Genomic DNA, 27,962 nt, shown 5'->3' on the forward strand with positions numbered 1-27,962 from the left:
GACTTGGGACTTATATAGGAGTTAGGTTTGAGAGTTCAACCCTATATTGCTTCTAACCTACTTAAAAGTTATTAGCTTTAACCTATGTTTCACAATTGCATACTCTCTTGGTAATCTGCCTGCAAAAGTAAATTAATCATTTTACTAATCTGCAAAATCCAAGGAAGTACTGGGCATTGAAAATAGCTACTATGTACATTTAGGAAAGAGAAAAAGTAACTGAGATATATGAGGCAATCTGTTGAGTGTGGGAAGTCCATTAGAATTACAAAATACTAAAAAGCTAAGAGAAGATGAATGAAAACACGGATACAAACCAGATGGCATTAGGGGCTAAAGAACTTGTCTTCTTCTTTTTCCAGAACTGATAGTTGAGGACCACAACTAGAAATGAAAGGTGTGTATCCCACATTCTAAGTTCAGAGACAGCATCTGCTGAGGGTAACCAACTCCCTATACATACTTGCTGAGAGGTGCCATTAAACAGAACCTGAATAGCAAAGCATCTCCCTCTCACCACTGTGAGAGGGTCTAACCCTTTTTTGGAGGAGATAGTATGTTTTTGAATAGCAGCCAGCATTTCCCCTCATCTTTCCTAGTAGTGGAGGAAAGATGTAGCAGGCTCCCTTCTTTAATCCAGGGGAGAAGCCCTAAGAGAATCATTCAGAACTGTCGGGCAGCTGTAAAGGGGGAGGCTTGATGACCTGGCCATGAATATAGAAAATATTAGGCGGAGACTGCTTGGAGGAGTGGGCAGGCAGAGAGGGACAAGGACCACCCTTTTGTTTACCTAGTGTCTGTGTTGTGTGGTGATAGAACCTGCTCATAACTCCAAAAGCCAGAGCGGAAACTTCTGGAAACTCCAGACTTGCCAGGGCTGCAGTGATCATTCAGAAGGTACTTCCAGATTTTCCAAAGGGCCACTAATGTCTAAAGAAGCTTCTTGGGACTATAACGTTATCAGCAAGGCCTGTGGAAGCGACCACTTATTCCCATTAAGCCCATAGACGTTAGGATGAATGCCTAAGTGGAATTTTGTACTGCAGCACTTTTAAGAACTATTAACATGATGATATAAACTCTGAGCACCTGAAGGGAAAGAAATTACATACAACATTCCCTAAACTTGCTTTGGCAAACAAAATTTGGATTGCATTGATACCGATATGATGGAAAACCCAAGATTCAAGGGAATAAAATAAAATTGTGAAATAAAAGATGATGCAAAATAGTTGAAAATTAAATTGAAAATTTATTTTCAGGATAACCTGAGTAACTCAATCCTATGAATAACTATGCAAACATATCCATATAACTTGACATCTCAGTATTTTGCCTTCCATACCCCAAAAATGATTGTGGAGATATTCCATTGAGATCTTTTTTTGTGAAATAATCATATATTTTAAATATATACAAGCCAAGATTTTACAGTTGTCCCTGTTATATTAAAATTACTGAAAACATCAGGTCATATTATGAATTTGGACACTATAATTTTTACTAACTTATGCAGAAACAAAAATTAGTATAGACAATTCAATGAATCATCAAGTAAATTTAGTAGGAAAAAATCAATCAACTATACTGTTTCTCTGTATTTTTAATAAGCTTCAAAGGTAGAAAGTCAATCTAGAAATCCTTAAGAATACACGGTCAATCATTGGGGATTAATGGAGTCACTTATGAAAAGAAGATAAATACATCTGAGACTTGTTATGTGAAAATGAAGTGGCGTATTTGTGTGAAAAGCATGCCAAATTTGTAGTTAAGAGATCTGGTTCAAGTATGACTTACATGGATTCAATATGTGAGCTTGGGCAAGGGATTAATCTTTCTGGGCTTCAGTGGTCACATCCATAATAAAAGGAAATTTAAAATTCAACAGCTTATCATTTTCTTTAACTTTTTAAACACTGGACACCACTCTGCAATCTAACTATTAAAAGAAGCCTAATGTTAGGCCTTAAGTGAGGACATCAGGTGGAGATGCCTAGTGCAGAATGTGGAGTTACTGCTTGCTCATTTCCTTCTTGATTTCCTTAAGCAACATCTTGAGAAATAGAAACAGAAATTCCATGGACCCATGGTGCACAGTTTGAAACTGAAATTACTTTTCTCTAATTTATATTCTTATCCTTCTTGCCCTACTTTATAATTCTCCGTATAACTTATCACGGTGTGACATACTACATTTATTTGTTATTCATTTATTTCATATGAACTTCCCTAAAATGTAAGCTTCCAGAGGGCATAGATTTTGTCATTTTAATCACCGCTCTTTTCTCAGTAATTGGATTAGTTTTGGGGTCATAGTAAATACTCAATAAACATTTAGCGAAAGAAAGAATGAAGATTTTTTCCTTTAATGATCTTTTCTTCCAGAGATTATTGACTTTTTAATATTGTTAATAAAACTATTCTTAAGTTCATTTAGAAAATGAATTTTAAAAAGTTTATTTTGTTAAAACTGTGGTGAAAACCAGAAAAACTAAAACTAGTGTTAAAATATTTACAAATTGTTAAGAAATGGAAATTGGAGAAGAGATAATTGTTTCCAGACATATTATAAGGATCTGATGGTAGAAAAGAAGACATATATTTTCCCATTAAATCAAGACAAATACTATTAAAAATGTAAAAAATAGGTTATGCCAAAGGCTAAGTGATATGAAAAATTTGAAAAAAATTTGGTCATGACAATATAAAAAGATCCTTAAGATACAAATAAAAAATAGAAATATCTTATTATATGTGTTCTTGTCATCTATTGCTGTGTAACAAATCACCTCAAAACATATTGGCATGAAGCAACGGCAATCATTTATTATGCTTTGTAATAATTTGTTATTTGGACTGAGTTTGGTGTTGAGGGCTCATTTCTGCTCCACATAGCATCACCAAGATGGCTCCACTGGGGCTTGATGATCCATTTCCAGGGTGACTAGTTCACCAGATTGGCCAGTCAGATTAGCCAGTTGGCACTGGCCTTCCTTTCTTGTCTGCAAGGGCCTCTCCATGAGGTGGCTGGAGCTTCCTCGTGGTGTAGTGACTGTGTTCCAAAAGAATCAGGTAGAAGCTTTATCATCTTTTCTCATATAGCCTCACAACTCACATCGTGTCACTGCTGCCCTAGTATCAAACCCCACCTCCAAATTCAAGGTGAGGGAAATTTCTTAATGAAAAGAGTATCCCAGTTACATTGTAAGAAGAACATGTGGGATGAATAATATTTATGTGGTCATTTTAGGAAAATGCAACCTTCTAGAGTAAGTAAGGGATAACAGTGACATGGAAGAGGGGGCACAATATGTACTGTCAGTGTGAGACAGGTCTTGTCCCCAAAGAATGATGTCGAGTGGATCAGATACTCTTAAAAGGCAAGTCTGAGCTCTTTTTAGGGAGTTTTATTTTTTTCTAGAAGGCACAAATCCTTTGAGATGGAAGTGACAATTCATGCTAAACACTGCCAGTGGATTTGGTGCACTTGCAAATAATAAATCAACTGTGTATAATAAAATTGCTGGATAAGAAGATATGTTTCAATAGGATCATTTAAATCCATTTCTCTCATCAGCTGGGAGCTAGAACACCAATAGCAAGAACAATTCTGTATGGATTCTGTGGATCAGGTGAATTGATGGTCAATTTCCCAGGCACCTCTACAGTCTGACTACTACCAAGTAGGGATAATTTGTAAGCTTTCACACAGGCAAAATATCATTATTTCTGCCTTTGCTATGTTGATAATTACATGGGCAGAGACTTCAAAGGGAGAAAGAAAGATTTAAAAAGTTTTCCTGAATTTAACATGGTTCAAAATAAAACTATCTGATAAATTACTTAAATTACTTTTATGGAGATACCATAGGTAAAGTATGTTTAGATAGATAGATAGATATGAGCTTGCTTAGAATCAGTTTAGTACATGAACAATCAACAGTGGTTTGAGTGGATTTTTTTTTTGGGAGTGAGGAAGATCAGTCCTGAGCTAACATCCGTTGCCAATCTTCCTCATTTTGCTGAAGAAGATTAGCCCTGAGCCAACGTCTGTGCCTATCTTCCTCTATTTAGTATATGGGATGCCGCCACAGGATGGCTTGGTGAGTGTGTAGGTCTGCACCTGGGATCCGAACCTGTGAACCCTGGGCTGCTGAAGTAGAGTGCACAAGCTTACCCCCTACGCCACTGGGCCAGCCCCCTGTTTTGTTTTTAACAAAGGCTTTATCTGAAAAAAAAATTTCTTAATAGCTCATGGACTGAAAACTGTCATGGATTTGAAAATGTGGGATATGAAGCTAGAAAATCTCTCAAATGTCTTTTTTGAAATATTCTGAAAAAAAGTAATGATGCTTAGATTTTTTCTCATTAAAGTATTTTTAAAAAGATAAAATTAATAGCACTTTATAAATCCCAGTCTGATTACATGAATCCTTAAATCCATAGAACCTTCCCTTGCTATGGTCAGAGAGAGAAATTGACAATAGAAGGGTCCAGAGAGATTTGACTTCCTTAGTTTTGAAGATAGAGGAAGGAGGCCAACAGATAAGAAATGTAGGTGGTCTCTAAGAGCTGGGAAAGTCAAGGAAATGGGTTCTCCAGAAGGAATGCAAGCCTGTCAACATTTTGAATAGCCTAGTGAGATCAACGTTGGACTTCTGACACCCAGAATTATAAGATAATAGATTTCTCTTATCTTAAGGCATTAAGTTTATGGTAAAAAATAATACACCATATAAGAAATAATGTTAAGAAATAACACTATGAATCTCTCTCTCTTTTTAAAAAAGTTTGGTGACTCTACATTGTGGTATTGTTTCTCTAAAACAAAGGCAACTAACTTGTGAAATATTAAAACAGTCAATGAATCCTTTAAACTTTTTCTCTAAGTCTTAAAATTATTTTCACCTTAAGGAAAATCCAGTAAATGTATTTCTACTCTACATATCATTTCAATAGCTTACATACAATTAGTATCCAATTTAATGCATTCCCCTTAGAGGGGGATCCCTCCAAATGGAGTTAAATATGCCTGCATTTGATGTCCTCAAAAATCCAGGCATATTCTTACATTGCCTTCTCCACAGCTATAGGGCATGTTGAAATTATTGTTACATTAATCAAGAATTTTTGAAGTAACTTATATTAATATCCTGAAAATTAATTGGGTGTTCAATATAGTGGTAGAGAAACTACTAACATTTTATTTTGTACACAAAGTTAGGGCACCCACTTTTACTATTGTTGTTATCTTTTAAAACATTTTGAAATGAGAGGAAATTTAATTAATCCCATTGATTACATATTCCCTGTATTAGTCTTCTAGGGATCCCATAACAGAATACACAGATTGGGTAGTTTAAGCAACAGTAATTTATTTCCTCACATCTTTGTGGGCTGGCAGGTGAAGATCAGGGTGCTGGCAGGGTTGGTTTCCGGTGAGACCTCTCTTCCTGACTCGCAGGCAGCTCCTTCTCTCTGTGTCCTCACAAGGCCTTTCCACTGTGCTTGCATACTCCTGGTGTCTCTTCCTGTTCTTGCAAGGACACCAGTCCTATCCGATTAGAACCCCACCCTTATGACCTTATTTCACCTTAATTACCTCCTTAAAAACCCGGTCTCCAAATACAGTCACATCAGAGGTTAGGGCTTCAACATCTGTATTTGAGTGGATGCAGTTCAGTCCATGACATTCCCTAACACTCTGACTGATCTAGTGGTGTGGAAACAGGAGATGCTCTAACTGTGTCTTCTAGGATATCTGTGCAAAGTAGCTGTTGTACAGTGATCTCAAATAATGGTTCACAGGGTGAATAGTTAGCCTGACTTGGGAAGGAATTCCAAAGTGTGTAAGTGGATGTACTGCTCTCATGGAAGTCCAGGATCACTATCTCTTTAATAATCTAAACAAATTTATAAAGATCATGTTTAAAAATCAGAGAAAGGAAGAGGGAGGGGGAAAGAGAATGAGGAGGAGGAGGAGGGAACGAGGGGGAGGAGAAGGGAAAGACGGAGGAGCAAAAGGGAAGGAGGGAGGAAGAGGGGGAGGGAGAGAGACTAATAACTATCACTAATTAGGGAACACGGGACTAGGAAAGAAAATAATTGATCGGGGCTGGCCCCGTGGCTTAGCGGTTAAGTGCTCGCGCTCAGCTACTGGTGGCCCGGGTTCGGATCCCAGGCGCGCACCGACGCACCACTTCCCCGGCCATGCTGAGGCCGCGTCCCACGTGCAGCAACTAGAAAGATGTGCAACTACGACATACAACTATCTACTGGGGCTTTGGGGGAAAAAAATAGGAGGAGGATTGGCAATAGATGTTAGCTCAGAGCGGGTCTTCCTCAGCAAAAAGAGGAGGATTAGCATGGATGTTAGCTCAGGGCTGATCTTCCCCCCCCAAAAAAAAAAATAAAATTGATCACAGCAGAAAAATATTCAAGAAGGGCAGCAGATCATGTGGAAGGTTGAGAGCCAGTATTTACTCATTTTAGAAAATATTTAAGTGTGGATTATGTGTCATTTTAAGAACTAGATTAAAATATGTTTGTAATGTCACAGTATGTGTTATAGCCTAGTTCATCACAAAATAATACCATTAACACAGTTATGAATGTTACCAGACTTTAAAGGACAAGGCAACAATCACAGTCAAGGTTGAGGAATATAGTCATGCCCGTGGCTATGAAGGCAAGTCTATAGCAAAGCAAAAAGGTAAATATCCTTTTTCAGATCCATGTAGAAAATGAATGACTGCATGGTTCCAGAACACTGAAAAAGAGCACCAATAATAAAGGAGAGAGGAACAAATTATACATTCTGAAGGGCAGCCCTAAATAATGTGAAAGAATTTTTATTATTATAGAACAATTCCGTTATATAGATAGGCTAGTGTTGCACGGAGCCAAAAATAAATTATTTTGAGGAAATACTCACTGGGGTTTAGGGGCTACTGTACAAGACTTTGAGTAGCCCTGCTGAAGCTCACTGCACCTACAGGTAAAATATCAATTCACACTTACGGTGGTAGGCAGAATAAAGGCCCTCCAAAGACATCCATATCCTAATTCCTGGAATCTGTGTATATGTTACTGTAAATGGTAAAAAGGGACTTTGCAGATGAAATTAAGATTATGGACCTTAAAATAGGGAGATTATTTTAGATTAACCAGATGGGACAAACAGAAACATAAGGGCCTTGAAAAACGCAAGTGGGAGGAAGAGGAGTCAGAGACGTGTGGTGGAAGAAGAGGCAGGAGAGCTATGAAGCATGAGAGGGACACAACTCAGTGTCGTAAACTTTGAAGATGGAAGAAGGGGACCACGAACCAGGGGATGCTGGTGACCACTTGGAAGTTTAGAACGCGCTCAGATTAAAGTGAGCGAGGAAATGGGAGCTCAATCATGATACTGCAAGGAGCTGGATTCCACCAACAAGCTGCATGAACCTGGAAATGGATTCTCCCCAGAGCATCCAGCAAGCAATGCTACCTTGCTGACCTCCTGATTTCAGCCCGGTAAGACCCATAGCTTACTTCTGATCTACAGAACTATGAGATAATAAATATGTATTGTTTCAAGCTGCTTATGGTAATTTTTTATAGCTGCAATAGAAAATTAATACAGATACGAATTACTGTTTCCCAAATCCCCCAGCATGAATAAAATATTACACATGGGGCCGGCCCAGTGGCATAGTGGTTAAGTTGGCACGCTCCTATTAATATAGGTGGAAAACAGGTCTTTCTATTGTTGTAAAATAGTCACAGAAATTATTAAGTGAATTTTCTTTTATAGTTACATACATGAGTCCTCTGAATTTTTTCATGAAGCCTTTATACTTATTACATTTTCGTCATGTACTTCTTTAAATTGCATTCCAGAATATCCCTGCTCCTAGGAAAGACTTAGCCTAGCTGGACAAGATTCCATCAACTGAACAGTTCTCTTTTGCTTTGCGTTTATCTAGGTGATGCAAACTGAGAGATTTATGGTAGAATAAGCTTTCCAGCCAATTATTAGTTTCCTAAATTAGTTTCTAAAAACCAAGTATAAGTTTTCCAAAATGCCCTCTGTGTTTTAAAGCCATATATAAAGAAATACAAATACATTTATAAACTTTATCACTCTCTCAATAATCATAATAACAATCGTCTAATTGCTTGTGTGCCTATTTTCATTAATGAACAACATGAATCTTTCTAATTTACTATGAACTCTATTTTGGCTTAACTTAATCTTGCTTGGACTTTTTTAGAAATGTAATAGCAAAACAAAGCTTTTTAGAAATTTTCTCCTAGTAAATTATTGCAAAACAGGAAATTAGAAGATATACAACATTATTTTCTAGACCATTATTTAATGAAAATGATTATTATTTATGTATTCAAACATATTTAATTAATTATTGATTTCTGTCCAATTATTTTTTCCTATTCATTTTTGTCATGTAATTAAGGAGAAAAAGAACTATGTAACAACATTTAGTTATTATGATATACATAAAGCTTTAAATTGTTTAGATTTAACAACAAGATTTACTTTGAGTGAAACATCAATAAGAAATGTAATAAGAAATTAAATAGTGTTTTAGAGAATATATAGGATAAATGGCTTTACAATGCTTTAAAATATCCACGTCTATTTCTGCTTTGTTTTCTTGATAGATAATCTTACTTTTGTTTTTGCTGTATCTTGCTCTTATCTTTACCTTCACATCTAGGACTTTAAGATTTGTTCCTGTTAAGCCATAAGAAAGTAGCTCCATTTCTCCACAGCCTCTCCAACACTTGTTATATCTTGTCTTTTTAATAATAGCCATTCGAGGGGGGTGAGGTGATATCTCATTGTGATTTTGATTTGCATTTTCCTTATAATTAGCGATGTTGAAAATCTTTTCATGTGCCTGTTGGTCATCTGTATATCTTCTCTGGAAAATTGCTCAGATCCTAATGGATAAAGATGTGGTATATGTGGTATATACGTATACAATAAAGTACTACTCAACCATAAACAAAGATGAAATCTTACCATTTGCGAGGTTTCATGGACCTTGAAGGTACTTTGCTAAGCGAAATTAATCAGACAGGGAAAGTCAAATACTGTACAATTTCACTCATATGTGGAAGATGAAATAACAACAACAACAACAAATAAACACACAGACAATGGAGAATAGATTGATGGTTACCAGAGGGGAATGGGAGGGAGGGGAGGGCAAAAGGGGCACATTTGTATCGTGACAGATGGCAACTAGACTTTTGGTGATGAACATAATGTAGTCAATACACAAGTCAAAATATAATGATATATACCTGAAATTTACATAATGTTATAAACCAATGTTACCTGAATTAAAAAAAAATGAATAACAGAGACTTTTGGAGTAAATTTACAATAAACAGCTTCTGAAGTTAAAAAAAAGTAGTTTTAGAAAACTTAACGGATTATCTGGCAATCTAACATAAGAGGACTGAAATTTTTTTTTAAATTCTTGTTTGAATTTATTTAGAAATATGGATGAAGACGTCTGTGAGTTCATTTATACATATAGATGCAAATATGGAAAGGATTTGAGTTTCATTCCATTTGTGGAGTCATTTCTATAACATTTTTTGATTATCACAGTAAAAGTTTAATAAAATTCTCCATAATTGTAAATATAATAGGTACCATGGAAAGTTTTCAGTCTATACTAATGTATCTAAAATTATTTCTCTATTTGTCGATTCATAGTAATAAAATTGGTAAAATAGACTTATTTTTCTATATCAACTAGTTTCCTAAATTCAAGATAGATTGATTTCATGGGAAAATCATTTTTCTGCCTTTTTCCCTGAGTTCACACTCTTATTATCAGGTCAATTGGTTAGAATTTTACAACCTCATACTCCAAATTTTCCCAGATAAATTTGCCAGAAGGAATGCATATATTTAATATTTATATTTATATAATCATCAATTTTGTTTTATAACACTCCATTAGCTAAATAAAAATTTAGCAATACTATATCTCTCTCCTAAATAATTTATATTAATACATTATTTCTGAGTAACTAATTACCCTAAAATTTAAAGGCTTAAAATAACACATCATATCACCCAATTTCTACAGGTCAGGAATCCAGGAGAAACATCTAAGTGCTCTGGATCCTGGTCAAACACCAGGTTGTAGCCAAGCTGTCGTCCATCATCACTGGCCTTGACTAGAATTGGAAAATTCATTTCCCAGCTAACTTCAACGGTTGTTAGAAGACCTCAGTTTCTTCTGGCTGTTGGCTAAAGACCTTCATTCTTTACCACGTAAACCTCTCCATAGGCTGTCTGATTGTCCTCATGATATGACAGCTGGCTTCTCCCAGAGTGACTGATAAAATTTAATAAGAGTCTTTTTAAAAATCTAATCATGGAAGTGATATTTCTTCACTTTTGCTGTATTCAGTTGGCTATCCAGACAAACCATGGTATGATATTGGAGAAGACTAAAGAACACTGTGAATGGCTAGAAGAGCTTTACAATCAATTGTACAAGCAACGATTGTATTATTTAATTTCAGTCAATTTCATATTATGTCTTGTTTTAACAAGGTTATTGGAAGAATATTTTGTCTCTTAAAACAAATTTAATATCAACTAAAAATCTCTAGAATAAAAATTGATTTAACTATTTCATAGAATAACTTTACTATCTTATAATTATTAAGCAGACATAAAATTTTAGTGGAAAAATAATTAATTTGTACAAATAAATATTACTACGCTTGGTCAGAAAAAAATATAGGATAGAGTTTCATTCAGTTCCCGCCATTTTCACCATTTTTATCATGAGAAATGCCTGAGAATTCCTACCCCCTCACTTTAGCTATCATAAACACACAGAAAATACGCAGTATCTTTGGGAATTGTGTTCAAGATTATGTTTGTGTTATTCTTAAAACCAATTCAAAATGTTATATATCCTTAGAAAAGCAAATTTATATTTATATAATATTTTTCTTAATATAAAGTCTATTATTTAAAGACATTGACAATTTAGGAAGAAAAAGTTTTATCAATGGCACACCAAAGACTCTCACTTAGTCCCTCCTTAGTTACTTAGTAGGTGGTTGGAACTATCTCAGTTCTCTTACTGCTCCTCTCTGCTTTTTCCTCCTCATGTACCAAATTGTATTCTGCTATAAAAGAACTTCATAAGAATGTTCTGTGGAGTCTTGACAGTACTGTGAAAATCACTGGTTTTAAATACTATTATTTTTGAAAAATTTATATGAAATGTTCATAGTGTTATCATACCAGAAAATATGTATGTCAAAAATTCATGTTCATGTATACATACATATATATATATGAAAACATACACACACACATACATGTTGATTTAAATACACACACACACATATCTCAGTCTTTCTAAGTCTTCATGATATGTCACAATTAAGCAACTTTTCTGTCTCTGCCAAAATTGAACTATCTGCAATGAGGCATAATGTCTTCATGTTTTATCTGCATTTGGTCAGTTTGTTGATCCATCTTCCAGCAGTGATTCACAAGAGCTTTTCTAAATAGATGAAAATTCTCAGTTCACAAAACAGATATCACAACTTATATAAAATATGTCTACATTGAGGTAACATCCACACAAAGTCAACGTAGAGGTACATATTTTGACTATAAGTTTCTGTTTAAAATTATTTTGATAATATAATTATGTATAACATTAAATTAGTACTTCTATTTTCATGCTTTCAGCCTCATTACGCACAAATTAAATTTCAACTAATCAAGTGAACCCCATAATGACTATTACAGATAGCATCAGCGTCTTCAGTGTCATGTTAAGATGTATCTAATTCTTCTGGTAAATGAGCTCATAGAAAATATAGACTTTTACTGAAAAATTGTGAAGTGCAGATATCAGATATTTTTGTGCTTAAAGTTATAAAAATTATCACCAACTTTTGTGTGTGTTCAAAAATGGGTTCATATTCTATGTACCCTTTGATCGTTATTCAAAATATTGATATTTGTCAAATTCCCACTGCCATCTGTGTACTGTTTGACCAAAGCATAATGAATGCTTAAAAAAAGCCATCTCATTTCTAATTCTGAAGTCTCATAACATGAATTACTTAATTTTCTGTTAGCTGCTTGGCATCACTTATCTTTTTGTAAATTTTGCATTTACAGTAATTATTCCAACAAGGTAACTCCATGAGGGCATTTTAAATTTATTTCCCAATGAGAGCTACCCTGATTGGCAGAAGAACAAGACAAATGGCAGATTGGAGTTTTAACATGATTTCATATTCATCTTGGCTGCCAACGCTAAACTTGTAATTAAGGGATAATCTCACAGCAAGACCAGACACATAAGCAAGTAAACATAATACAAGCCTATATTTATGGGGCACCTTTATTTAGTTCTTGATTCAGAGAAATATTTCTATAAGGGTTATGAAAATAATTACCATAATAACACACTGCACTTTAAGTAGGCACTTTTATGCTGAATCTGAACACATTATCTCACTCATTCTAAGAGAAATCCTTTTTTAAAAAAATGAGAAACAGGGGCCGGCCCGGTGGCGCAAGCGGTTGAGTGCACGCGCTCCGCTGCGGCGGCCCGGGGTTCGCTGGTTCGGATCCTGGGCGCGCACCGACGCACTGCTTGGTAAGCCATGCTGTGGCGGCGTCCCATATAAAGTGAAGGAAGATAGGCACAGATGTTAGCCCAGGGCCGTCTTCCTCAGCAAAAAAAGAGGAGGATTGGCGGATGTTAGCTCAGGGCTGATCTCCTCACAAAAAAAAAAAAAAAAAAAAAAAAAAATGAGAAACAATTCCAAAATCAACACTACAGTAAAAAAAAGTAAAATAAAACCAATTTCACAAAAAAACTGGGCTTTTGTGAGCTTAGGATCAGACAGACATTAGTTCACTCTCTAAGCCTGTCACATAACTTCTTTCTTAATCTTTCTTAAGATGCTGTAAAAAGGGCCTGCACTATGAAGATCAAATGAAAGATAACATAATGAGTTTTGTCAGGACTTATATGTATCTGAATTAGCCTCCTAACATAAGTAATTATACAGCAGGAAAATATACATGAAGTAATGTTTTAAGGTATTGAACACTTCATGGATGTGATGTTTTATGTAACAAAAATAAATAAGGCAAACTCATTATTCATTCCAGTATTCTAACCCGGGGTACTTTCCAAGTCAGAGCATAAAGAGATTGAGCCCAAACAAAAAGCAGTGTTCTAAATGGATGGAGGAAATAGAGAACAGAGAGTGGACTGCTTATGTGGCTGGAATTTAGGCTGTTTTCTGAAGAGGAGAAAGCTCTACAGATAAGTAGTTCCAGAAAGCTGAAGAGGGGTTTCCTTGAGATTGTGACTAAATGATAGGCCCTACATGCATGTGACAAGATTCTGTAAACTGAGGTCAAAGAACTACTGAGGTACCATGATTTCATCAGAGATGATGTACAACATTCAGTGCTGAAGGATATTTTAGATCCAGTCATTTACACTGGAGAGAACTTGCTGAAAATCTTGGGTATTCAGAAGAGACTCCAGAGAATTCAAGCCTCAGTCTATCCACAGAGTGATAGCTATATAAGAGGTGAACCAACAAAACCTAAAGCCAGAACTCAGCAAGATCAAGCTCATCAGTCAATAAATTAACTGCCTGACACAACCAAGTTCAATATTCTTTAAGAAAAAATAACAGCAAGCTGACTCAATAAACTCACGCACAATACTTGTCATTTACAAAATTACTGGATGTGCAAAAATTACAAAAGTGTGAAACATAACCCTGAGAAAAACAACCCAATGGAAAAAAACCCAAAGATAAACCAGATGGAACTATCAAACAAGGACTTTCAAACCGTAGTTATAAATAGGCTCAAGAATTTAAAAGAAATGATGAACACGAGTGAAAAGGTAGAGGGATTTCAACAGAAAAAAAAAGGAAACAATGAAAAGAAACCAAGTTAAAATTCTACAAATTAAAAGTAGAATATTGGAAAAGAAAACGTTCACAGGATATCCTTAATGTATGGCTGGACATTGAAGAACAAAGTTCAGTGAACATGAAAACATTAAATTAAATAGAAACTAAACTGATACACAGTTGGATAAAGATTGAAAAATAAATACACAGAGTCTTAGGTGACTTGCTTGATTGTATTTCACAGTATAACATATTTAATTAAAATCTCAGGAGATAAGATTGAGAATGGAACAGAGAAACTAATGTGAATAAATAGTGACTGCAATTTTGCAGAAAATATCAGGCAACAGAACCAAGAAGCTAAAAAAATACAACCAGTACAAATAAAAATTAACCACATCTAGGCATCTAATAATTACATTTATAAATATAGAGATAAAAAATCATAAAAATAGGCAGAGAAAAAAGATATATTATATACTGGGCACGTAAGGGAAGAATAACTACAGACTTCTGATGAGGAACAATACAAGCTAGGGAAAAAAAAAAAAAGAGGAGCAACTTGTTTAGAGAGGTGAAATAAAAATAAAAATGAAAACTTGTAACCCAGAAGTATAGAGTCAGTGAAAATATCATTTACAAATGGACAACAAATAAAAACATATTTCTGTGAATAAAAGCTAAAAGAATAAGTGTGAAAGAAATTCCTTCAAATTAAAGGAAATAGTGGTGGCTAGAAGCAGGGACATGCGTGAAGTAATGAAGAATAAGAAAAATGGTAATTATAAAGCAAAATTAATAACTAAAAATATAAAAGTATGTCACTAAAATTCATCAAGTCAATAAAGTGGATTAATAAAAACACTCAATTATTTTTATTATAAAAATAGGAAATGAGTAAAACAAAACAAAACACCATAGTACAAATAGGAAACAAAAAACCAGATGGTCAACAAAACTCAAATATTACAAATATTAAGTTAATGTAAATCAACTAAATGCCTCAATTAAAAGTCAGAGATTGTCAGACTAAAAGAGAAAGCAAATGTATGGTGTAAAATAGACATGTTCTTTAAAAAACAGACACATTACATGCAAATATTATGAGGCAGAAACTGGGCAATTAGTATAAATAAAAACCTGGAACAGCTATATCACCTTCAAAAAAATATATACAGAACAAGGAAAAGAAAGAGAGAGAGAGAGAAAGATACTTCATACTGAATAAAATGGTCAATTTATTGAGAAGACAATGCTAAATATTTAATGACAGCTTGAAAATACATGAAGCTAATTTTGACAGAGTGAAAGGAAGAAATAGATAAATTGACATCGTAGTTGGATATATTAACAGCTAATAAGTAGACAATACATCAGTAAGGATATATAAACATCTGAAAAATACAATACCCTTGAGTTAATTGATATTTACAGTATGCTAAATCCACCAACTGTGAAATACATATTCTTTCAAGTGCACATGGGATGTTCACCAAAATGCTGAATTACAAAGCAAGTCTCAATAGATTTCAAAAAATTGAAATCTTTCTTAGAACATTTTCTGATCAAAACTGAATTGAGGAGCATACCAGTGGCATAACAGTTAAGTTTGTGCGGTCTGCTTTGGCCGCCCAGGGATTGCCTGTTGGGATCCTGGATGCGAACCCACTCACTACTCATCAAGCCATGCTGAGGTGGCATACCACATAGAAGAACTAGAAGGACCTACAACTAGGATATGCAACTAGGGACTGGAACTTTGGAGGAAAAAAAAAAAAAAAGAGAAAGATTGGCAATAGATGTTAGCTCAGGGCCAATCTTCCAAAAAAAAAAAACTGAATTGAATTACAAATCATAAACAAAACAAAATCGACAAAATCCCACAAACATTTGGAAACTAATAATCCCACTTCTAAATAAGTAATAAGTTAAAAAATTTTCAGTGAAAAAAGGAAAAGATTTTGAACTGGGTAAGATTAAAAATGTAACACATAAATCTTTAGAATGCAGTTAAAGTAGTGCTTAGAGGGAAAGTTATAAGTATAAATACTTATATTAGAAAATAAGGAAGGTTCAAAATCAATGACCTAAAGTACCACCTTAAGTAGCTAGAAAAATGGGAGAAATAGGAGAAAAATAAAATAATACTGGAAATAATGGAAATAAGAATGGAAAACAAGAAAAATAAAAGTGGACAAACACAAGAAAAAGTAAATAAATGAAAGTTTGCTTTTTAAAAAAATAAACTTATAAATTTAGTAAACTCCAAGATAATCTTATCAAGAGATAAGGACAGCACAAATTACAAATTTTTTAGAATGGAACATGGGACATCACTTTAGATCTTACAGACTTTAAAAGAATAATAAAGGGATATTATTAACAGTTTTATAGAAATTAATCTGACTATTTTATGAAATGGCCAAATTCCTCAGAAGAAGCAAAATACCAAAATTCTGTGAGAACTGTATAAGCCTGAGTCTAAATTAGCCAAGGAAATTAGAAGTAACGTTATAGACAAATAGTTTTCATAGATGTGGATGCAAGAATCCTCAGAAAAATACTGACAAATTGAATCCAGCTAACAATAATAATAACAGTAATGAAAATAACATGTCTTGAACAAGTAGACTTTATCCAGGGAATGCAAGGTTAACTTAATATTTAAAAAACAATTAATTTCATTCACCATATTAATTGAATACAGCGTAAAAATAATCTGACACAATCTATGCAAATACCATTTATGACAAACAAAACAAAAAAAATTTCAGCAAATTGGAATAGAAAAATCTTTTCCACTCTGATAAAGGAAATTTATGGGAAATGAAGCTAATATCACACTAAATGGTGATAGAATGAATGTATTTCCCTTAATGATAAACATAAAACAAGGATATTATTTATAGTCAATATTGTATTAGACGTCAGAGCAAATGCAGTAAATCAATAAAATTATATAAAAATCATAGAGATTGGAGAGGAAGAAGTAAAATTTTATATTTGCAAATGATATTATTGTATACATGGAAAATGCTAAAGAATTTACTAAAAAAATGTAAACTGTGAATAGGAAGATTTAATGTGTTAAGAGATCAGTTCTCCCTAACTTGATCTATAAATTCAACACAATTCCAATCAAAATCTTAGTTGATTTTTTTAAGGAATTTAAAAGGTGAATCAAGAATTTATACAGTATAGAAAATCCAAGGACCTAGAATAGCTAAAACAAACTTGAAAGCAAGACAATGTTGGTGGATTTATAGCATCTATTTTCAAGATTCAATGTAAATTTAAACAGGATTCAAAAAAGTGTGATTTGGGCTTAACGAAGAGAAATAGTTTTTTGGAACCAATAGGAAGTCCAAGAATATAACCTCACTTACAAAATCAATTGATTTTTAAAAATCAGGTCCATAGAGGTATAATTTATCTAACAGTAAAATTCATCATTTTCAGGTGTACAATTGTGTATAAATGAATATGTTTGTGCAATTACCACCATAACCAAGTTTTAGAATATGTCCATCACCCCCAAAGAGTTTCCTTGTGCCCCTCGGTCAGTCTCTTCTCCCAGTATCTAGTCCTGGCAACAAATGATATGATTTGTTTTTGTGTGCTTTTGTTTTTCACACAATGTCATAGAAACAGAATCATACGGTATGCAGTATATGGTGTATGATTTGCTTCACTCAAGAAAAAGCTTTTAGATTTCATCCTTGTTCTTGTATCAGGGGTTCATTCCTCTATATTGCTTTTTATTCCATTGTATGGACATATCACAGTTTACCTATTTACCTGTCGATGGACATTTGGATTGTTTACCATTTTTGTCAATTATGAGTAAAGCTGCTACAAATATTCAAATACAATCCTTGTGTGGACATATGTTTTCATTTCCCTTGAGTAAATATCTAAGAGTGGGGTTTTGGGGTTACATGGTAAGGGTAGGTCTAACTCGGAGAAACTGCCAAAGTGGCTATTCCTAAGTAATAATATTGGACATCTGTTCATGTGCTCATTTGCATCTGTATCTCTTCTTTGGGGACTGTTCAAACATTTTGCCAAACATTATTTTGTTGTTTGTCTTATTATTGACTTATAAGAGCTCTCTATTTATTCTGGATACAAGCACTTTATCAGATGCATGTACTACAATTATTTTTCTCTCAGTCTGTGGCTTATCTTTTTATTTTGTTAACACTTTCTGTTGAAGAACAGAGTTTTCAATTTTGACGAAGGTCAATTTATCAGTTTTGCTTTTAAAGCTTGTGATTTTTGAGTCCTATCTAAAAACATCTTTGCCTAAACTAAGATCACAGAGATTTTTTCCTATATTTACCCCTTGAATTTTATACCAAAGCTACATGTTGGTCTATGATCAAATTCAAATTGATTTTTGCATATGGTGCAAGGTAAGGTTTGAAGTACCTTTTTGAAATGAATGTTCAGTTATTCTAGCAACATTTCATGAAAAAGACTATCATTTCTCCATTTGATCACTTTGGCATGTTTGCTGAAAGTCATAATTGATCATATATGTGAGATTCTATATCTGGACTCTTCTATTTGATTGTTTCATGCTTCTATCTGCATGTCAATAACACACTGGCTTGATACTACAAAAATTGTTTTTACTCCATCAAATGATGTTGTGACAACTATACATACATATGGGAAAAATATCCTGAAACTTACCTAACAACATACAAAAAGTAAAAAGAAATCAAAATGGATCAGAGACCTAAAAGTTAAGACTAAATCTACAAACCTTCAAGAAGATAACATAGGAATATTTTCATGATCTTGGGATAGGTGAGAAAATCTTAGGATAAAAAATTAAAAGTACTAACCCTTAAAGAAAAAAGTAATCAATTGGACTTTATCAAAATTAAAAATTTATTTTTGTCAAAAGATGCTCAAAATAATGAATGGGCCAGCATAGTGGCAGGAAATAATTGCAATACATATTTCTGACTAATGACTTTTATACACACTAGCACAATCCTGCCGAAAACTAGGTGAGATTTCTTGTAAACATACACCCACTCCTCAACTCAGCCATTTCATTCACAGATATGGACCCAAGAGAAATGAAAACGTTTACTCACAAAATTTTATGACAATATTTATAGCAGTTTCACTTATAATAACTAAAAACTAGAGACAACTCAAATAGCCATAAACAGGAGAATGGGCAAACAAATTTTGGTATATTCATATAAACTACTGATAAATTCAATGAGATTGTTAAATCTCAAAAATATTATATTGAGAATAAAAAACCAGATCACAAAAGTACAATCTGTATGGTTTTATTTGTATGAATTTCTGAAGCAAGAAAACTAATCTATGGTGATAGAAATGTACATAGTAGTTGCCTCTCTAGGAGTACAGTGATTGACCCAGAAGGGGCCGGAGAGAACTTTCTCAATTGATGGAAATGTTTTTTATCTTGATAGCACTATAGGTTATAGGGTGCTGCTTTTGTCCAAATTCAAAGAATTTACACTTCAGACATATGTGTTTTGATGTATATAAGTAAGAATTTAATGAAAAAGGAAAAAAATGATGGCATACCAAAACGCTTAGCCCAATGTATGGCACATATGAAATATTCAGTACAAGCTCTGTGTGTGTGTGTGTGTGTGTGTGTGTGTGCGCGCGCATGTGTGCACGTGTGTATGTGCATGACTTAAGAGTGAAAAATCTATGTGATAGAAAGAGTGCTTCTCCCTTGGTTTGCTAAATTAACATTAAAGCAAGTTAGTATCAAAGTGAAATTAGTATCAAAACAAAACATATATGTGGTAATACATAGGAAATAACATATCCTCAAATCCCTATGTCTCCTCTCCCAGTTCAATATGCTTCCTGCTGTAGTATGAAAGATGTGCCCTGTCCTAGTCACCAGTTAATGGATTTGTGAGTTCTTCCTAGGCACAAAATTGGTTTACTACAGCAACTTCTAAATAGCTATTGCTATGTGTAGTTTAAGTCTCAAGCTATTTTCTAAACTTCCACACCTCTATAGTACTTTATTCCTAGCTTACTTGTAAGTAGCAGGTTTTTATATTATATTAGTGAGAACAGAATTATAGATGGGTCAGAATCAAGGGAATGTAGGTTGTAAAATCACTGACTGTCTTAGTCCTTTCAGGCTGCTAAAAAAAATACCACAGACTGGGTGGCTTATAAAAAGCAGACATGTATTTCTCACAGTTCTGGAGGCTGGAAGTCTGAGGTCTTGGCACCAGTATGGTCAGATGAGTGCTCTCTTTCAGGTTGCAGACTTCTCCTTGTATCCTTGCATAGTGGAAGGGGCTGGGGAGCTCTGTGGGATCTCTTTTATAAGATACTAATTTCATTTATTTGGGCTCTATTCTCGTGACTTAATCACCTCGTAAAGGCCCCACCTACTAACACCATCACCTTTGGTGGTTAGGATTCAACATATGAATCTTGGGGGGACACAAACATAGCACTGACAGAGAAGACTATCATAAAAGTGTGGGAAGAAGTTCTAAGTGCAACAGGGATGATTTTGTACATAGGCCAGAGGAGTATCTTTTGATCCATATGGTGAAAATGTCAGGACAGAAAAAATACATCATAATTGTGTGGATAAGTGACCTGAGTTAAATCAACTATGAAAATGTATTCAGATATACTATGACCAATAGGGCCTTAACGTTCTCCTCACCTTGATCCTCACCTTGACTAAACTTTAGACAGGGTCCTTGTTGACTATAGGCCCTTGAACTTTCTTTTCTTAGAGCACTTACTTTAGAGAACACGTCATTGCAAATTCTTTCTTTGCCCTCTTTGAAATGTCTATAAATCTCCTTAAAGTCTCTTGCTTACTTTAAGACCCAGGCATGCATTTCCAAAGACCTGAGGACTACCTCTTTGAATTATAAATATTGAAGGAAATAACATCCCTATCTCTTAGTCTCTGTGGGATAGTAAGAGCCTGCCTTCAGTGGGTGCATTGCTCTAAGCTGTAAACCTACCTCTCGTCATGAAGATAGGAGAAAGTTTACTTTTCCTTTGGGTAAAGCCAATTAGCAAACAGAGGTGGCCGATGATCTCACTGCTACCACCCCCTTAGCTATTAAAAACTGTCCAGTCCTTTTTTCACAGAGTTCATTTCAGACTCTTTCCCCTTTGCAATAGTCTTGAATAGTCTTCTTTGCCTATTTAACTTTGTCCAGTGCCATTTTTACTTAACCATCTGCTGATTATCCTTGAGAGTTGTACTTCCCAGGACTTGACTTTATGCGCAGGGAGGTCTAGCTTGCTGTCATTAGATGTGGGAAGACTCCCTAAGCAGTGCTGCTTGAAACACAACATTGATGCTCTTATAGAGGAGTTGGTTTGGGGCAATCAGCTAGAGAAGAGGCACATTATCCTTTGGCAGTCAAAATCTGTCTTAGAACAAGCAATTATTAAGTGACAGTCTCTATTTCATCAATACTGTATGACATCTTCTCTCCCCAGATGCTGACAGGTCCTATTTGAGGAATTGTGTAAACAAGTGTGACTGACATTTAATGAGGCTGTTTCTAAAAGCCACATATATATGCAATGCTTATTTCTTTGTGACCACAGCTTCATAGTCATAGAAATCCTAGGAATCCATATTGCAAGATGCAACAGAACTTCTTAAATAATACTGCATCATCTATCTAGGCAGTTGGAGACTGACTCCTTCATTAGCAAGTCGATGTATTTCCAAGCCTCCTACTGACACTATTATGTTTGTATCAATGCATATTGTTCTCTAATTGGAGCTGAAGTATGCTCTTTAAATGTTCTAAAGTGGAATATTACTAGTTAAGTCAATAGATATCCTTAGAAAGTGTGTACATTTGCAAATGCATGTATCTTTATCCATCTTTTCCTTTTTCAAGAATTCCAGATCTGCAAATCAAGCATACCAGAGAACAAAAGTTCTAAATGGCTTAATTATTCTATCTGCTTTGAGGAAACGGAAAGAGACAGTGCTTGAGATAATCAACATTCAAGTTAGTTAGAGATATACAAGCTGGATTCATCACTTTGAATTGCTCTTGACATCTAATAATTTTTAGTTTGAAATAATTTTATTTTCTTTCATTTTCATGCTTTTAGGCTTTTTCAAAAGTATAACTTGTTCAATTACATCAGATAATCTCTATTATTAGAATGGTTTACAACTTTGAGATTCTTTCATACTTTTTTCTCTTACTATTTGCTGTATTTTTCCTTACTTTGAGAACTCTTTTTTTATTTAATTTAGGGGTACCATCAAACTGCTAAATAGTCATCAGATTATTATATTCATGCATAAGGCAGCCATATACAAGTAAAATATTAAGCTAAAGACATCATCATAATGGCAGCATGAGAGGATCCTTTTGTCTCTCTCCTTCCATCTACAGCAAGTAAGGCATCCATAACCCAACAAAAGCCACATTGCACAACACACTGGGATGCAGGAAAGGTCCACACATCATTACATATAAAGGTGGGTGGATTGGAGCACACAGAGGAGGCTAAACAGGGAAACAGCAGAGGATCCTGGATCTCCAGCCACAGTGGCTGAGCCAGTTGACCCCATCCCCAGAGAACTCAGTGGGCAGCAGTGTGGAGGCACACATGTGACTCCATTCAGACAGCTACAGCAGCAGCTGCACCCATGGGAAGCAGAAGCAGCAGCAGAGGTGGAGCCTGGTGATCCCAGGCCCCCCAGCCTTGCTTCAGAGCTTGGTAATGAAGGTGCACACAGGACATTTACATCCCAACTGCAGCAGTGCCTGTGGCCACAAACTTACTAGTGCTATAGTGCCACCTACTGAAAAACAAAAGAAAGGCTCCTAATCTCTAAGCAGTTGAAAAGTTTGAATCAAAACTAAGCTTTACCTAAATAAAAATGTGTTTGCTACAAGAAATGCACTGGCAGAGGAATAACTCAGCAAGCACCACAAAAAGCTATGGTACTATGACATTATAAAAAGAAAACAGTTCTCTAGAAACCAAATATAAAGTCATGGAAGATCATGATGTAATTGATAAAGAATTCAAAATAGCTGTTGTGAATAAACTCAAAAAACTACAAGAAACCTCAGAAAGTTCAATGAGCTCAGAAATAAAATCAATGAGCAAAAGGAATACTTTACAGAAAAGATTGAAACTCTAAAACAGAATCAAGCAGAAATATTGGAGCTGAAGAATAGATGAGATGAAGAATGCATTAGAAAGCATTGGAAACAGAGCAGAACATATGAAAGAGAGAATTAGTGAACTCAAAAATAGAAACTTAGAAATGACGTAGGTAGAAGAGGAGAGAGAACTAAGACTTTAAAAAAATGTAGAAAATCTATGAAAATTATCCAGCTCCTTTAGGAAGGGCAACATAATAATAATGGGTCTCAAAACAGCAGAGAGCATATTTGAAGAAATAATGGCTGAAAACTTCACAAACCTGGGAAGGAACTGCATATACAAATCCCTGTAGCTAACAGAACACCCAATTACCTCAATGCAAAAAAGACCTTCTCCAAAACACATGATAATTAAACTGTCAAAAATTAATGACAAGGAAAGATTATTAAAAGCAGCCAGAGAGAAAAAGAAAGCAACCTACAAGGGAATCCCATTAGTGTATCAGCAGATTTCTCAGCAGAAACCCTACAGGCCAGGAGAGAGTGGGAAGATATATTCAAAATACTGAGAGACAAAAATTGTCAGTCAAGAATATTCTATCTAGCAAATGTATCTTTCAGAGATGAAGGACAGATAAAGACTATATCAGACAAACAAAAGCTGAAGGAGTTCAATGCCACTAGAGCCCACTTACAAGAAATGTTGAAAGGAGCCCTCCTAGCTGAAACAAAAAAGGCAAAGGTATACAAAGCTTTGAGCAAGGTGATAAACGGATAGACAGAATCAGAAAATTGCATCTTTGTATCAGAATAGAATAGTATGCACTTAATTGTAACATAAAGGTTAAAGGGAAAGGAAGCATTAAAAATAACTATAACCACTTCAATTTGGTAATGAACTCACGATACAAAGGGGGTAATTTGTGACAACAAAAACATAAAAGGGGAAGAGGATAAGGACAGAACCTGACCTGAATATGCAAATGAAGATAAGAGCCTATCAGCAGAAAAAGGACTATCTTATTTATGAGATCTTTTATACAAACCACATGATAACCACAAAACAAAAATTCAGAGCAAAATCAGAAAACATAAAAAAAAAATGGAAACTGAGAAGTTCATTGCAGTAAACCACCAAACTGAAATGTCAGACAGAAACAGAAGGAAAAAGAAACAATGGAAATATAGAGCAATCAGAAAACAAAAGGTAAAATGGCATTATTAAATCCTCATATATCAATAATCACCATAAAAGTAACTGGATTCAATTCACCAATCAAAAGACACAGAGTGGTTTGATGGACTAAAAAGAAGACCCAAAAACATGTCTTCCAGAGATCCATCTCAGCTGTAAAGTAAAACATAGGCTCAAAGTAAAGGGATGGAAGATGATACTGTAAGCAAATGGCAATAAAAAAAAAAGCAGGTGTAGCCATATTTGTAATAGACAAAATAGACTTCAAGCCAAAAAAGATAACAAGAAACAAAGATGGACATTATATAATGATAAAGGGAAAATCCATCAAGAAGGCATAATGTTTATTAATATATATGAACCTAACATAGGAGCAGTAAAACATATAAAGCAATTATCAACAGACTTAAAGAGAGAAATTTACAGCAACACAATAATAGTAGGGACTTTAATACCCCATTTACATCAAAGATAGATTATCCAGACAGAAAGTCAACAAGGAAACATCAGCCTTAAATGAAACATTAGGGCAGATGAATTTAGTAGATATATATATATAGAACATTTCATCCAAAAGCAGCAGAATACACATTCTTCTCAAGTGCAAATGGAAAATTCTCAAAGATAGATCATATCTTGGGAAATGAAAGCTTCAATAAATTAAAGAAGATTGAAATAATATCAAGCATCTTTTTCCAACCAAAATGGTATGAAACTGAAATCAACTACAAGAAAAAAGCTGGAAAAGTCACAAATAGGTGGAGACTAAACAACATGCTACTGAACAACAATTGGATAAATGAAGAAATAAAAGGAGTAATCAAATAATACCTGGAAACAAATGAAAATAAAAACACAAAACACCAAAATCTATGGAATGCAGCAAAAGCAATACTAAGAGGCACATTTATAGCAATACAGGCCTACCTTAAAAAACTAGAAAAATTCCAAAATAACAATCTAACAATAAACCTAAAGGAACTAGGAAAAAAAAGAAAAAACAAAGCCCAAAATCAGTAGAAGGAAGGAAATTAAGTAAATCAGAGTGGAAATAAATAAGATAGAGACTAAAAAGACACTAGACAGCATCAAGGAAACCAAGAGCTGGTTCTTTAAAAAGATAAACAAAATTGACAAACTTTTAACAAGACTCACTAAGAAAAGGAAAGAAGGCTCAAATAAATAAAATTAGAAATGTAAAAGGAGAAATTACAACAGCTACCACAGAAATACAAAGGATTATAAGAGAATATATGAAAAGCTATATGCCAAAAAATTGGATAACCTAGAAGAAATTGATAAATTCCTAGTATCATACAACTTTCCAAACTGAATTAAGAAGAAATAGAGAATCTGTATAAAGCAATCACTAGTAAGGAGATTGAAACTGTAGTCAAAAACCCTTGCACAAAGCAAAAGTTTAGCACTAGATGATTTCTCTGGTGAATTCTACCAAACATTCAAAGAAGATTTAATACCTATCCTTCTCAAGTTATTCCAAAAAACTGAAGAAGATGGAATGCTTCCTAATACATTCTACAAGGCCAACATCACCCTGATCCCAAAACCAGATAAGAACAACACACAGAAGGAAAATTACAGGCCAATATCGCTGATGAATGTAGATGCAAAAATTCTCAACAAAATATTAGCAAATAGAATACAACAATACATTGAAAGGATCAGACACCATGATTAAGTGGGATTTATTCCAGGGATGCAAGGATGATTCAACATTCACAAATCAATCAATGTGATACACCACATTAGCAAAATGAAGGATAAAAATTACATCATCATCTCAATGGATGCAGAGAAAGTATTTGACAAGATTCAGCATCAATGTATGCAAAAGCTGTCAATAAAATGGGTATAGAATGAAAATACTTCAACATAATAAAGGCCATATATGACAAACCCACAGCTAACATCATACTCAATGTTGAAAAACTGGAAGCTATCCCCCTAAGAACATGAACAAGACAAAAATACCCTCTCTTGCCACTCTTATTCAACATGTTATTGGAAGTCCTAGCCAGATCAATTAGACAAGAAAAAGAAATAAAAGTTATGCAAGTTAGAAAAGAAGTCACTACTTGCAGATGACATGATTTTATACATATAAAACCCTGAAGGATCGACCAAAAAAGCTATTAGAAATACAAATACATAAAGTTGCAGGGTACAAAAAATCAGTTGCATTTCTATAAACTAACCATGAACTAGCAGAAAGAGAAATCAAGACTATAATTCCATTTTCAACCACAACAAAAAGAATAAAATACCTAAGAATAACTTAATCAAGAAGGTTAAAGACCTGTACACTGGAAATTATAAAACATTGTTGAAAGATTGAAGACATAAAGAAATGGAAAGATATTCAGTGCCCATGGATTGGAAGAAATAACGTAGTTAAAGTGTCCATATTACCTAAAACAATCTACAGATTCAATGTAATCTCTATCAAAATTTCAACAACATTTTTCACAGAAATAGATTAAAGAATCCTAAAATTTAGATGGAACACCAAAAGACCTCAAATAGTCAAAGTAATCCTCACAAAAAAACAAAACTGGAGGTATCATACTCCCTGATTTCAAAATATACTACAAAGCTATGGTAATCAAAACAGCATGGTATTGGCAAGAAAACAGACACACAGATGCAGAATGGAACAGAATTGAGAGCGCAGAAATAAACTCACACATCTACTGACAGGAGATTTTGACAAAGAGGCCAAGAACATATAAGGGAGACAGGAAAGGCTCTTCAATAAATGATGTTAGGAAAACTGGACAGCCTCATAAAAAAGGATAAAATTATACCACTATCTTATACCATACACAACAAAATGAACTCAAAATGGGTTAAAGACTTGAAGGTAAGACCTGAAACCAAAAAACTAGAAGAAAACATAGGCGGTGTGTTCTTTGACATTGGTCTTAGCAGTATCTTTTTGAATAGGTCTTCTCAGGCAAGGGAAACAAAAGAAAAAATAAACAGATGTGACTACATCAAACTAAAGTTCTTTTGGTCAGCAAAGGAAACCATCAACAAAATGAAAGACAATCTAAAAATTAGAAGATATTTGCAAGTAATATATATGATAAGGGGCTAATATCCAAAACATATAAACTATTCATACAACTCAACAACAAATAAACTAACCACCCAATTAAAAAATGGGCAGAGGATCTGACAGACATTTTTCCAAAGAAGACAAGTTGATGGCCAACAGGCACATGAAAAGGTGTTCAACATCAGTAATTATTAGGAAAACGAAAATCCAAACCAGAAGGAGATATCACCTCACATGTGTCAGAATGGCTATTATTAAAAAGACAAGAAATAACAAGTGTTGGAGAGGATGTGGAGAAAAGGAAACCCTTGTACACTGCTGGTGGAAATGTAAATTGGTGCAGCAACTGTGGAAAACAGCATGGAGATTCTTCAAAAAATTCAGAACAGAACTACCATATGATCCAGTTATTCCACTTCTGGATGTTTATCCAAAGAACACAAAAACACTAATTCAAAAAGATATATGCACCCCTATATTCATTGCAGCATTATTCACAATAGCCAAGACTTGGAAACAACCTAAATAGCCATTAGTAGATAATGAATAAAGATGTGATATATATACACAATGGAATACTACTCAGCCA

Source organism: Diceros bicornis, chromosome 9, assembly GCF_020826845.1.
Source record: "Diceros bicornis minor isolate mBicDic1 chromosome 9, mDicBic1.mat.cur, whole genome shotgun sequence".
Taxonomy (NCBI): Eukaryota; Metazoa; Chordata; class Mammalia; order Perissodactyla; family Rhinocerotidae; genus Diceros; species Diceros bicornis.